The 13,330-nt window shown below is 43.2% G+C and overlaps 2 long non-coding RNA genes across 2 annotated transcripts; both read left to right on the top strand.

Moving 5' to 3' along the window:
- The first annotated feature begins 242 nt into the window (after positions 1 to 242).
- LOC110524061 lies at positions 243 to 4,317 on the top strand. The gene is made up of 2 exons (XR_005051899.1): positions 243 to 3,551; positions 3,696 to 4,317. It is a non-coding gene; the product is annotated as an uncharacterized LOC110524061 (long non-coding RNA).
- A 7,545-nt stretch (positions 4,318 to 11,862) lies between these two features.
- LOC118964701 lies at positions 11,863 to 12,546 on the top strand. The gene is made up of 3 exons (XR_005051924.1): positions 11,863 to 12,077; positions 12,216 to 12,301; positions 12,371 to 12,546. It is a non-coding gene; the product is annotated as an uncharacterized LOC118964701 (long non-coding RNA).
- The last annotated feature ends 784 nt before the right edge of the window (positions 12,547 to 13,330 follow it).

Raw genomic sequence — 13,330 nt, 5'->3', positions numbered from 1 at the left:
ACATTTCCTTAGACAATTTGGGTTTGTAGCTTACACAGTTAGTATCAGTGAGGTGTTCAGTGCAGCTACTTGAATGGTCTGTAGACTTGCTGACACAAAAGTAGTTTATGGCAGGTTAAGATTCTAACTAGCAACCTAACCCCTCAGCAATCAGGTTCACTACCTGCACACAGACCAAACAGCCTAGTGATATTAACAGCCATCTCTTACTATAGGCACTCAGCTACTCTCACCATCTCTCTTTCTCTCTCATAACAGGCCTTTTTTTTTAAAATCCTATTCACATTTACCCTCCACTAGACCCCTGGTTTCACAAGGTGGAATAAAATGTACTGATAATAAGTGATTTCAGGTTTGTACTGCTGTGAAGACGTAGGCCGTTACATCAAGATTGATCTCTTTGCAAAAAGCCTCAAGAAAACTCATAATAAACTTGGGTAACTGATGTTCATATCTTAAAGGACAAATCCCTATAAGCTTTTGTCAGGAATCAGGATTAGATTAATAAAGCCAACGCAACCTCATGTTTTACAAATGGTAGGCTACCTTATGGTAGGACTAGTTATAAAATTACATTATAGGCCGACACTGTACTATAGGCCTATTTCTTTGCCGGATTATGGCCTGGTCATGGATAAAAAGCACCTGTTCAAAATGGGGTAAAGCTGAGGGAACATAAGGCGGTCCCCAGGATTTCAGCTCCCTGTGTTAGCTGTTGTAATCCTCTTTCTGCATTTATTTGTAGATAGACTCACCCCAACAGGGAGTTATGAGTTGGGGGGTATTATCAAAATGTCTTCTTACTGCTTTTGAGGGAGCAGCAGAAAAGTGTATCCAAGTTGGGGTACCCCTTGCTAGAATTGTTAGTTGTAGCAGCAGTAGTAGCCATGTAATGGCAGCAGTGTTGTAGTCAAGTCACTAAAGCATAAATCCGAGTCAATACACAAGACCCTATGGCTAACTCTGAATTGAGTCAAAGTCGTCAATGTCTGAGTCGTGTCACAAGTCCCTGCGTTTGAATCCCGGTCCAAGATTTCAAGTCTAAGACAATGGGTCCATATTAACTTAATATTAAGTTGTTAACCCAGTCAGATAGTGGCGGGGGGAATTTGATCAATTATTTTTTCAATTTATGTGCCAACAAATGTTTATATGCTACAGGCTGACCAGATAACATGATTGAACATGGTGTGAGTGCACAGCTTCTCTATCTTTGATGTAATCTAAACAGAAACTGTAAGACACAGACAAACACAGATACACTTTTATAAACGATACTGATGTCAGATATTAGTGGCTAATGTTCACATTCTGTGGAGGTCAACTGCTCCTAAATCTGTGTGTACGTGGTTTGGTTTGAAGCTTCTCTAACCAGCTCTGTGTTGTTGTCCTCTGGAAACACCTCTTTTCAGCGCTGCAGTCGGACATAGACCGTCTGGCCTGAGCAGGAGGAGAGCGGGGCCTTTGGTCCTGGATGTTTGACCTCTGGAGAGGATTGGCCTGGATCCTTCTAACCAGCTCTGTGTTGTTTGTCCTCTGGAAACACCTCTGGTTGTCAGTGCTGTGATAGAAGATTAGCGCAGCAGCTGTGGCAGACAGATTCTGCTAGTGAGCGTAAACTGAGAGCACACGGCTGATTAACCCCTTCACTGCCGGCCAGAGAAATGTATGCAAATGTTTTCCAGTTTATGCAAATACTTGCACCATGACGTGACCAGAAGGCCATGTTTCAGTTATGGTGACGCACGATCACATGTAGCCTAACTAACCTAACCTTCTTTCTTGAACCAGTTCTAGAACAATTGATACAGTCATACTGCTAAGTCATAGCTTCTCATGCATGTTTCTAGAGAGGAACTGGGTACGATGCATGACTGATCTTACACTGCAAGTTGAGCCTTTGCACTGCCCCCATATAAATCTCTACAAAAATGTGGTAACACCTCTTAAACGTGATGGATATCTTTATAATGCTAGTAAGCTTTGGTGGAGAGAATACGTTTTGGAATTAACCTTAGACAACAATACATAAGTTGCCAAAAATTATTTATTATGATGGACTGTGAAAAACCCAAGGGATCATCATCTATTAATGTACAGTGTGAGAGCAGATATGACATTTTCTGTCATTTAGATAGTTGAGGCTGTGTGTAAGTTCAGATGGTGTTCAAGGTACAATGTGTTCAACCTTTCGTTACAGACCTTTAGTGCCCCCCTGTGGAATATCACGTGTATCACATGGGGATCAACATTTGTTTGTGAGGGTTGAAAAAACAACATCATGCTGAGGAAGCTTTATTCAAATGACAGAGGATGAGACACGAGGTGTCGTACAGTGTCAGGCTTCAGATCAAAAGAAAAACGATACAGTCACTGCCTCGCAGTCCAACCAACGGTATTTTAAACTAAGCACAGTTTGAAGGCTAAGCAAAAGTCATTCATATTTCACAAATGTAAGGCAACACTACACATATTCCAGATAAAGGGGTCATTTTTATTTGTATAAATGGAAGATTTATATAAGCATTGTGTTATGTGGCACTATCCAGGTCTTTCTTGCAAAAGTGGGTTATTTTGGCAAGAGAGACCTGGTTACCGTGTAACCCAGCAGTTATATTAAATCTGCAGCTGTCTGCTTCCCTTACATGTGCAATTTGAGACAGGGCTTCTTGACTCAAGCGAAGAAACCTTTGGTCAAATATTATGAAAAACAAGCCTATTGGTCAGAAAATGTTGTTCAGCATTCTCGCATTTAATAAACACTGTGTTTGGATAGATCCTCATTTCCAATGCTGTAGTACAAATAGTTTCACCTTAGAATTTGTCAGTATTGCTATACATTGATAACATGAAGAATTATGACACTAAGATGTGCCACCTTCGGAATAATACAAATTTGAATTGGAACTTCACTTATATTAGTCCGGTCAGCACTTACCTCTTCTCTTTGGTCAACAAATCAACCAATCCAATGAAGAAATAAACATTCTACTAAAAGGGTATACTTCATAGCTCACAAGAAACCAACAACACACACCACAGATCATTTTCAACTGCAATAAAACTGTATAGAAACAATTCTTTGGAACACGGTGATGATAAATTAACATTTTCCTGACTAGAATAACAAGTGAATTAATATTAATCTCTAGTTGATACTGAGGGACATATTCTATCATCACACCAGTGTACTCGATACTCTGGATACTCCTAAGGGGTTGAAGCAGTCCATCTTCAGGAAGAGAACACTATTCGAGAAGCTCCACACCCCAGGGATGAAAGTACTTTGACAGCTTGTGGCTCCTGTTGGGTCTCATAGGAAACGTCTGTTCCAACAGTACTTCCGACAGTAGCTGCTGCTGCTCATGCAGAACAGGCTGGATCGGTGGGCACTGGATCATTTCTGTCACCTGCCCTTTGTGGTTTGGGGTTGAAAGGGCAGTGGAGGAACTAGGATGGCAGGCATGGCAGACGCTGGGATGATGCTGGCTGATCCTCTCTGGTTCATGGGAGGCCATGAGGTCTCAATAGGGCTCCTGATTGGCGCAGCGGTATAAGGCACTGGTCCCATAGGGCGGCTCACAAGAATTTGTTCTTAACTAACTCCACAATTTAAATAAAGGTTAAAAAAATGAAAGGAAGATATGCGTGTGTGTGTGCGACCCCTTACAACTGTCTTTGCTCCATCTCTTCAGAAAGAGCCTCTTCTTCCACCTCCAAGATCGAGGGCAGTGATGGAGAGACACACACTGGGAAGAAAGGCCCAGACTTAAAGTTAACGTCCCAGTGAATGGGCTTCACTCTCTTCCTGCGCCCTCGTTGGCTATTCTCCCATTCCCGCTCGGCCTTAGCACGGGAGGCGGGCATGTGCCCCCACTTGATAGGCTGTTCTGCCAGTGGGACCAAGGGGGTCAAGAGGATTTCAACGGGGCACTTCTCACCCGCCTGCCGAATGGGACCAAAATATTGTGGGATTAGCGTTGACTCAAAACGAATGCACGACAAGAAAACACACACAACTACTACTATTATAGTATAGAAGTCAAAATACCTGTAGCTATGTTCCTACTTGGACATAATCAAAAACATTGACACCACAGTGATTCTCCTTCTAAGAGGATGCTATAATAAATAGATCATTGCGATTTTCAGATTTATTTGAGTACTGGGAATTTTTTTGTCGTGCATATATGCTGATAAATTGAATATGAAACTAAAATCATGAATTTTTTTCAAAGGCGTCTGTGTGGCGTCAGGTTTTCAGGTTTTGATTTGTTAAAAAAGTTTGAAATATCCAATAAATGTCGTTCCACTTCATGATTGTGTCCCACTTGTTGTTGATTCTTCACAAAAAATACAGTTTTATATCTTTATGTTTGAAGCCTGAAATGTGGCAAAAGGTCGCAAAGTTCAAGGGGGCCGAATACTTTCGCAAGGCACTGTATGTTCCCTCAGTTCTACCCCATTTTGAACAGATGCTTTCATCCATGACCAGGCCATGTTTTGGCAGTTTTGCTGCACTAGGCAAGACAATTGCAGACATTCTCCAATCCGGCAAAAGAATAGGCCTAAACACTGTACAGTGTCGGCCTATAATGCCATTTTATAACTAGGCCTAACGTAAGATATCCTACCATTTTTAAAACATGCAGTTGCGTTGGATTTATTAACCTAGTCCTGATTCCTGACAAAAGCTTATAGGGACTTGTCCTTTAAGATATGAACATCAGTTATCCATCAGCTACCCAAGTTTATTACAGGCTTTTTGCAAATAGATCAATCTTGATGTAACGGCCTACGTCTTCACAGCAGTACAAAGCTGAAATCACTTATTATCAGTACATTTTATTCCACCTTGTGAAACCAGGGGTCTAGTGGAGGGTAAATGTGAATAGAATTTAAAAAAGGCCTGTTATGAGAGAGAAAGAGAGATGGTGAGAGTAGCTGAGTGCCTATAGTAAGAGATGGCTGTTACTATCACTAGGCTGTTTGGTCTGTGTGCAGGTAGTGAACCTGATTGCTGAGAGGTTAGGTTGCTAGTTAGAGTCTTAACCTGCCATAAGCTACTTTTGTGTCAGCAAGTCTACAGACCATTCAAGTAGCTGCACTGAACACGTCACTGATACCTGACTGTGTAAGCTACAAACCCAAATAACACCAAGGAAATGTAGGTGACTGTCACGGTTTTCGTCCTCCTCTTCTGAGAAGGAGTAGGAAGGATCGGACCAATACGCAGCGTGGTAAGTGTTTGTCATATTTTTAATCAAAACTGAACACTACACAAACTGAAAACGAAACAGTTCTGTGTGGAAAACACAGACACAGAAAACAATCACCCACAACCAAAATGGGGAAAACAGGCTACCTAAGTATGATTCTCAATCAGAGACAACGATCGACAGCTGCCTCTGATTGAGAACCATACCAGGCCAAACATAGAAAAAAGAACATAGACTACCCACCCCAACTCACGCCCTGACCAAACTAACACAAAGACATAATAAAGGAACTAAGGTCAGAACGTGACAGTACCCCCCCCCCCCCCCCCCCCCTAAAGGTGCGGACTCCGGCCGCAAAACCTGAACCTATAGGGGAGGGTCTGGATGGGCGTCCGTCCACGGTGGCGGCTCTGGCGCGGGACGTGGACCCCACTCCACCATAGTCTTGGTCCACTTAAGTGGCGCCTTTGGAGCGGCGACCCTCGCCACCGCCCTCGGACTGGGGACCCTTGCAGCGGGCCCCTAATAGATGGGAGACTCTGGCAGCTCTGGACAGGCGGGAGACTCTGGCAGCGCCGTAGTGAAGGGCGACTCCGGAAGCGCCGCAGTGAAGGGAGACTCCGGCAGCTCAGGACAGACGGGCGGCTCCGGCAGCTCCTGACTGACGGGCGGCTCCGGCAGCTTCTGACTGACGGGCGGCTCCGGCAGCTACTGACTGACGGGCGGTTCCAGCAGCTCAGGACAGACGGGCGGCTCCGGCAGCTCAGGACAGACGAGCGGCTCCGGCAGCTCAGGACAGACGGGCGACTCCGGCAGATCTGGACAGAAGGGCGGCTCCGGCAGCTCAGGACAGACGGGCGGCTCCGGCAGCTCACGACAGACGGGCGACTCCGGCAGCTCAGGACAGACCGGCGACTCTGGAAGCGCTGGACAGACAGGCGACTCTGGAAGCGCTGGACAGGAGGGAGACTCTGGAAGCGCTGGACAGGAGGGAGACTCTGGAAGCGCTGGACAGGAGGGAGCACCTGGAGGGAGGAGACGGAAAGACAGCCTGGTGCGTGGGGCTGCCACCGGAGACCTGGTGCGTGGAGGAGGCACCGAATGGACCGGACCGCAATGGAGGTCTTGAGCACCGAGCCTGCACAAACTGTCCTGGCTGGATACTCCTCGTAGCCCAGCAAGAGCGGTGGGTTGGAACAGACCGCACTGGGCTGTGCTGGCGAACCGGGGACACCTTGCGTAGAGCTGGTGCCATATAACCCGGGCCGAGGAGACGCACTGATTGAGAACCATACCAGGCCAAACAGAGAAATACAACATAGAAAAAATGACATAGACTACCCACCCCAACTCACGCCCTGACCAAACTAACACAAAGACATAGTAAAGGAACTAAGGTCAGAACTTGACAGGGACAGTAATAATATTGCACACATATTCAGAAATCTGCAAGTTTTTATACTACTTCTATATTGCATGATATTTTTTTTTTATCCATTAATTTCCCTGTAATCTGCTGAGATTTTGATAGTTTTCAGGTTTTGAAGGGAGTTTTCACTGGATTTACTAGAAATGTGAAATTGACCTGGCAAGCCTGTCTCTGCCTGAGCATGATCACAACAAAAGTAGCTGTGCAGCACGTTTTTTAAGGAAGAGGAGGATAGTTGCAGACGTTCGCATTCATGCAAGAAGGTAAGCTATTAACTAAACTGTTAACCAATATATTAACTAAAATGGTATGTGGTGTATTGGCAAGCAATGCATGTTCCCATTGTCTTTATTTCTAATTTCTGTTAGCTCATGTATGTCTTTCGGTGGAATCCAACATGCATTGACAATGTCCGAAAGCTGCATTGTATCAGATATACTTCATCATGAGATTGAAATTGGTAGGCTCATCCAAACAATTCATTAATGTGCAATTGTTACTTTGCATGTTTTTACCTTATACTTATTTACTGCTTGCTAATGATTAGCGTGCTAGCTAGCGGTTAGCGTGCTAGCTAACGGTAATTGTGCTAGTTTAGCATTATTGGTCAAAATGTCTTTGATTCAGAATAAATAATTGTGGTTAACCCAATGTTACATGCATTGGAAAATAATATATATAATAATAATATTGCCAGTGAATTCAATAACTTGAATTGGTTTACAAGCTAGCTAGAAAAGCCAGTTCCTTTTCATCTGTTTTGTCAAGTCATAAGCATGCATGTGTGCTGAAATATTTAAATAAATCCCCTCATTTAATTATTTTATTGAAGTTTTGGCAGTTTTTTTATCACCCTTTCTTACCCAAAGAGAAATAAGTTGCTAGTTATTTTGGCTTTGCACGTAAAAGAGTGAAACACCACAACAGGAATAAGGATTCTGGAAAGTGTCAAATTTGGTAGAACTGCCAATTCACATGCCTTCCTTTAGCCATATCACTCATACTGTTTCTTGTTTAGTTCATCCATAAAAGCAGATGTGCTTTAGTTGCATCCAGGAACTTGTATAATGTGCTTATGTTATGCTTATACTTGCTTTTTTCCCCCAGCTCATCCCCTTTGTTGTGTGCCGAGCAATCTTGTCATTCTTTTAAGTGTCAACCATTCTTTTAGAAACTTGTCTTCCTTTACTCAGGCACTGCAGAGTCTAAGAAGACGCATGGAAACTCTATAAGAAACATAATTCAATTTGTAGGCCAGATTTGAAAAGGAAATAATAAATCCTGAAGCTCAGGTTTGTCAGTTGTTTAGAATTAGGATACTGGGGATTGTTGAATCATATTCCATTGCCTAAGTGGCACATGACTAATTTAATATTATTGTATCCTTAGATGTCAGACACCGAGGCTGCCAGTACCGTATACATAAGTTAGTGTCATTCAACACCCGCACATACTGTAAGTTCTTGTGAATCTGCTTTGTAAATCAAAGACAGGCAAGTCTGCACTTTCATCCCAAATGATTTGTATTATAACAAAATGTAAAGTAGAGGAGCACAGATCCATAACTAATCAAAATGTCCAAATACTTTGTGTTATCTCTCTAGTTATCTAAGATGCTTTTTTCTGCAATACAGTTGGATACAAGACTGATGACTCAATAACTAGTATTGACAACAGTGAAGATGTTATGTCTCAGGGCCATCAGGTTCATCAGAGGAAGGCAATTTCTCTGAAAAAAATCTGACCGGTATGCCTATACCTTACATACACATGGACCTATTCTTATCTGATATGTCAGTGCATTTTCACTCTGTAGTCAAATCAAATGTTATTGGTCACATGCACATGGTTAGCAGATGTTTATACGAGTGTAGCGAAATGCTTGTGTTTCTATTTCTGATTTTGCAGTAATATCTTACAAGTAATCTAACAATTTCACAACAACTACCTTATCTCTTCAACTGATCACTGCTCACACCTGCCCGCCAGCCCAGCATCACTACTCTGGATGGTTCTGACTTAGCATATGTGGACAACTACAAATACCTAGCTGTCTGGTTAGACTGTAAACTCTCCTTCCAGACTCACATTAAGCATCTCCAATCCAAAATGAAATCTAGAATCAGCTTCCTATTTCGCAGCAAAGCATCCATCACTCATGCTGCCAAACGTACTCATGCTGCCAAATGATCCTTGACTTCGGCGATGTCATTTACAAAATAGCCTCCAACACTCTACTCAGCAAATTGGATGCAGTCTATCACAGTGCCATCTGTTTTGTCACCAAAGCCCCATATACTACCCACCATTGCGACCTGTATGCTCTCGAAGGCTGGCCCTCGCTTCATATTCGTCGCCAAACCCACTGGCTCCAGGTCATCTATAAGTCTTTGCTAGATAAAGCCCCGCCTTACCGCTCACTGGTCACCATAGCAGCACCCACCCGTAGCACGCACTCCAGCAGGTATATTTCACTGGTCACCCCCTTAGCCAATTCCTCCTTCGGCCACCTTTCCTTCCAGTTCTCTGCTGCCGATGACTGGAACGAACTGCAAAAATCACTGAAGCTGGGGACTCATATCTCCCTCACTAGCTTTAAGCACCAGCTGTCCGAGCAGCTCATAGATCACTGCACCTGTACATAGCCCTCCTGTAATCAGCCCATCCAACTACCTCATCCCCATATTGTTATCTATTTTATTTATTTTACTCCTTTGCACCCCAGTATCTCTACTTGTACACTCATCTTCTGCACATCTATCACTCCAGTGTTTAATTGCTATATTGTAATTATTTCGCCACTATGGCCTATTTATTGCCGTACCTCCGTTATCCTACCTCATTTGCACACATTATATAGACGTTTTCTATTGTATTATTGACTGCATGTTTGTTTATTCCATGTGTAACTCTGTGTTGTTGTTTGTGTTGCACTGCTTTGCTTTATCTTGGCCAGGATGCAGTTGTAATTGAGAACATTTTCACTCTGTAGTGTCAACTTATGGCCGTACTGTGCTGGTCCAGATCAATCCTGTCTTTATCAGTTAGTGTATTTCCAACCATGCCAGCACAGAACGGTTCGGTTTGGATTGGACACAAGTCAGCCTACCTGGTTAAATAAAGGTGAAATAAAAAAATAAAAAATACACACAAGTGTAAAGGAATGAATAAGAATATGTACATGTAAGTATATGGATGAGGGAGATACAGTAGATGGTATAGAGTACAGTATATACATATGCGATGAGTAATGTAGGGTATGTAAACAGTTTAGTAAGTGGCATTGTTAAAAGAGACTAGTGATACATTTATTACATCCAATTTTTTATTATTAAAGTGGCTAGAGATTTGAGTCAGTATGTAAGCAGCAGCCACTCAATGTTAGTGATGGCTGTTTAACAGTCTGATGGCCTTGAGATAGAAGCTTTTTTTTCAGTCGTTTAGCTCAGTTACATTAGCTTTCTTGGGAACAGGAACAATGGTGGCACTCTTGGAGCATGTGGGTACAGCAGACTTGGATAGGGATTGATTGAATATGTCCGTAAACACACCAGCCAGCTGGTCTGCGCATGCTCTGAGGACACGGCTAGGGATGCTGTCTGGACCGGCAGCCTTGCGAGGGTTAACTAGTTTGAATGTTTTACTCACGTTGGCTGCGGTGAAAAAGAGCCCGCAGGTTTTGGTTTGGTCAGTGTATTGTCCTCAAAGCGAGCAAAGAAGTTGTTTGAGTTTGTCTGGGAGCAAGACGTCAGTGTCCACGACGGTGCTGGTTTTCTTTTTATAATCCGTGATTGACTGTAGACCCTGCCACATACAGTGGGGAGAACAAGTATTTGATACACTGCCGATTTTATAAAATGCAAATTAATTACTTAAAAATCATACAATGTGATTTTCTGGATTTTTGTTTTAGATTCCGTCTCTCACAGTTGAAGTGTACCTATGATAAAAAATTATGGACCTCTACATGCTTTGTAAGTAGGAAAACCTGCAAAATCGGCAGTGTATCAAATACTTGTTCTCCCCACTGTAGGTCTCATGTCTGAGCCGTTGAATTGCGACTCTACTTTGTCTCTATACTGATGCTTAGCTTGTTTGATTGCCTTGCGGAGGGAGTAGCTACACTGTTTGTATTCGGTCATGTTTCCGGTTGCCTTGCCATGATTAAAAGCAGTGGTTTGCGTTTTCAGTTTTGTGCGAATGTTGCCATCAATCCACGGTTTCTGGTTGGGAAAGGTTTTAATAGTCACCGTGGGTACAACATCACCGATGCACTTGCTAATAAACTCGCTCACCGAATCAGCGTATACATCAATGTTGTTGTCTGAGGCTATCCGGAACATATCCCAGTCCACGTGATCGAAGCAATCTTGAAGTGTGGAATCAGATTGGTCGGACCAGCATTGAACAGACCTGAGCACGGGCGTTTCCTGTTTTAGTTTCTGTCTATAGGCTGGGAGCAACAAAATCGAGTCGTGGTCAGATTTGCGACTCGTTAATCATAAGACATACACCCCCGCCCTTCTTCTTTCCAGAGAGATGTTTGTTTCTGTCAGCGCGATGCGTGAAGAAACCGGGTGGCAGTACCGAGTCTGATAACGTATCCCGAGTGAGCCATGTTTCCGTGAAACAGAGAATGTTACAATCTGATGTCTCTCTGGAATGCAACCCTTGCTTGAATTTCGTCTACCTTGTGGTCAAGAGACTGGACATTGTCGAGTAGTATACTCGAGAGTGGTGAGCGATGTGCCCGTCTACGGAGCCTGACCAAAAGACCGCTCCGCCTTCCTCTTCTGGGGCGCCATTGTTTTTGGTCGCCTTCAGGAATCCGATCCATTGTCCTGGGTGGTGGTCCAAACAGAGGATCCACTTTGGGAAAGCCATATTCCTGGTCGTAATGTTGGTATGTTGACGTTGCTCTTATATCCAATAGTTCTTCCCGGCTGTATGTAATAAGACTTAAGATTTCCTGGGGAACAGTGTTAGAAATAATACATAAAAAAAAAAAATTCTGCATAGTTTCCTAAGAACGCGAATCGAGGCGACCATCTCTGTCAGTTAGTGTATTTCCAACCATGCCAGCACAGAACGGTTCCGTTTGGATTGTACAGTGGTGTGAAAAAGGTTAGGATCCACCCTGATGGAGTCTGCCTTCATTTCAGCATGGTATTGTGCGTTCCCCTCTCACTACATGGTTGTAGGGTTTGTGTGGCTGTAGCCGTCCCTCTCATACCATATTCAATAGGCTTGAATGGCACAGCTGTTATAAACCTGCATTTTGAGTTGCTCCAACAGTTATCGCTTATGGATTGGTTCATAGGTTGGATTGGGTGAAACTGACATGATTCCCACTGATGTTTTCCAGGAGAGATGTCGGCGATTCGGGCCAATGACCAAGGGAAAGCTGGGACAAAAGAGAGGTTCACACGGTAAACATTTTTACTACTGTCTTCAGTCAGTGCATTTTCACTCTGGCAAAAAATGCTGACTCTAATTTGTTGTGCATTGATTTAACTTGCTGCAATTTGATTTTGTTTTTTGTCTTTTACAAACTATTATGTCTGAAGAAATGGATGCTGCGGCCACTGATTGCGCATCAGAGAATGACTCTGAGAGGAGTCATCTGAAGAATCCTATGAAGAAAATCTGACCGGTATGCCTATACCTTACATACACATGGACCTATTCTTAATTACAATGTCCTTTTCAACATGTTTTCCAGGAGAGATGTCAGCGATTCGGGCCAAACAACCAATGACCAAGGGAAGACTGGGACAAAAGAGAGGCTCACACGGCAAGCATGTTTCCTACTGCCTTCAGGCAGTGCATTTTCACTCTGTAGTGTCAACTTATGGGCCGTACTGTGCTGGTCCAGATAAATCCTGTCTTTATCAGTTAGTGTATTTCCAACCATGCCAGCACAGAACGGTTCGGTTTGGATTGGACACAAGTCAAGACGTTAGATCTGGAACTAGTGTGTCAGGATAGATGATAACACAGAAGGATTACTACGCTTTACATTGTTTCTCTTGAGGGAGGGAACTTGATATAATAGGTATTGCTTTTATTAGAAGGTTTACATTGCAAACAGATTGTTGGGCTTAGATTCCATACAGATTGAGTCTGCCTTGATGTCAGCATTGCACATTCTCCTCTCACATCCTTATCTATGTAGTTATTTAGTTGGGATTGTTAGTTTAATTTCAACACAGTCTCTGCAGATACAGCTGTAACCTTGTAGAGTTAATACAGAGAGATGTTCAAGTACTGTATTGTAGTCAACCTTTATTTAATGTAGTCATTCATAATGCCATCTCTATACAAAGGTGACAAAGGAACAAAAAGGTATTGGTCGACAATAGAGGTGGATGCAGTTGAAGATTCCTTGATGAACTTTATCCGAATGGGGAAAAATGCCTGGAAAACAAGACTGTGAGAAATGCATTGCTGCTTCTCCCCAAGCGCTTTTAAACAGGGACTGGAGAGCAGTACAGTTCTATAGACACAACAGAATAGTTGCAGATCAGAGAAAATAAGTGTATGAGATGCTTCTGGCTATCTCATAGGCAGATGACAAATGTCGTCTATCTCACTGTTCAGGGGAAGTTTTTCCTGGTGGATGGTTCACGAGGTGAGATCTTGCATGGAGCCCCAGATCGAGGGTGATTGACCGTCATCTTGA

Source organism: Oncorhynchus mykiss, chromosome 1 (assembly GCF_013265735.2).
Source record: "Oncorhynchus mykiss isolate Arlee chromosome 1, USDA_OmykA_1.1, whole genome shotgun sequence".
Lineage (NCBI taxonomy): Eukaryota > Metazoa > Chordata > Actinopteri > Salmoniformes > Salmonidae > Oncorhynchus > Oncorhynchus mykiss.
Note: the sequence above shows the minus strand (reverse complement) of the source record. Positions and strands in the feature narration are given on the sequence as shown.